The sequence below is a fragment of the Suncus etruscus genome, chromosome 10 (assembly GCF_024139225.1).
Source record: "Suncus etruscus isolate mSunEtr1 chromosome 10, mSunEtr1.pri.cur, whole genome shotgun sequence".
In the NCBI taxonomy this organism is placed as follows: Eukaryota; Metazoa; Chordata; class Mammalia; order Eulipotyphla; family Soricidae; genus Suncus; species Suncus etruscus.
The window spans coordinates 45,218,877-45,220,376 of record NC_064857.1 but is presented as its reverse complement, the minus strand read 5'-3'; the positions used below and the strand labels follow the sequence as shown (position 1 = coordinate 45,220,376).

At 33.5% G+C, this 1,500-nt stretch overlaps 1 non-coding gene across 1 annotated transcript; it reads right to left on the bottom strand.

The window, feature by feature from the left end:
* Positions 1-1,179: 1,179 nt before the first annotated feature.
* Positions 1,180-1,286, bottom strand: LOC126021470 (U6 spliceosomal RNA). Its single transcript, XR_007499984.1, has one exon. It is a non-coding gene; the product is annotated as a U6 spliceosomal RNA (small nuclear RNA).
* Between the last annotated feature and the right edge of the window lie 214 nt (positions 1,287-1,500).

The window sequence follows — 1,500 nt, the reverse complement described above, 5'->3', positions numbered from 1 at the left end:
GGTACATTAACACCACCACTGAAAGAGGAAGGAAGCTGCATTAGAAGGAGAGTAATTAAAGAACTGAAAATAAATTATAGCCCTTATCTTGAGAATAAGGGTCAATAATAATGAAAATAAAACTCATTAAGTACTTAAAGCTACTGATATCAGAATGATAGATTAGACATAATGTCTCAAGTTATGAAATTTCTAAATAAATAGGATGTTTACCTTAGTTTGAGAAAATTCAGAAAAAATGCTTCATGACAAAAGAATGTCAGACTAACTTCAGAAAATAGAATGAGATTTATTAGGTGAAGAAAATAGAGGGAACAGTTTTGGACTGCAGTACTCCCATGGTCAAATGTAATATTATGCAACATCTCATATATCATTAAGTAATCCAATGCAATGGATGAAACATGTGGATGAGAAAAAAAGATCTAAGACCATAGCAAGTTACTTAGCAAGATTCCTGAAAAACAGAGTGCTAGTTAAAAATGTATTTAGTACGTCAGGCAAATAAGCACAATGAACACACAGAACAACTTGTTCATGTATATTAATATCCTTGACAATGTGATTATATATTTATAGCTATACATTAATCTCTAGTAGAATAAAATATGCTATAATTTTATATTTATATAACATTGAACATTGAGATGGATATGTATATACAAATTTATATTTACACATATAAACGCAGATAGAAGATGCATTATTGGGGCCAGAGAGGTGGCACAGGGTGTGGGGCATCTGCCTTGCTCATGCCGGCCTAGGATGGACCATGGTTCAGTCCCTTGGCATCCCATATGGTCTCCCAAGGCAGGAGTGATTTCTGAGCACATAGCCAGGAGTAATCCCTTAGTGTCACCAGGTGTGGCCAAAAAATAAAACAAAATAAAACAAACAAACAAACAAAAGTGGTAGCATTATTGATCGTGACCTTCTTCTTGAGAAAAGTTGTATCTTTTAGTTTTACAATAATTTTCTATTTACTACAATGAAAACTGTTATTGTCAGTTAAATAGGGGGAGATTCTTTTGGTAAGAAAGATGCTGTCTAATGCAGGAGGCTATCAGAGGAATTTCAGCACATGTTTATTTATTTAGCTAATATAATTTTTTATAATTATGAAATAAATCATAATTGAATGAGTCTAAATCATTTGTTTTTATTAAACAAGTTATCATTAAAAATATGGAATGCTTCACGAATTTGCATGTCATCCTTGTGCAAAGGCCATGCTAATCTTCTCTGTATTGTTCCAATTTTAGTATATGTGCTGCCGAAGAGAGCACTATTTAGCTAATATAATTTTAACATCACTTGCCTAATAGTAACTTCAAGCTTGAATGTGCTGTTTTTCTACTATATTCATAGAGTCAGACTATAAAGACTATACACAGCCATAAATCAATCTGGCCCCACCCATGGTGTTTCTCTCAAAATTCAGGATCAGTTCCACCAGTCATCAACAGGGGGTGAGTTGGCTTTTTTCTCCCTGGATGACTC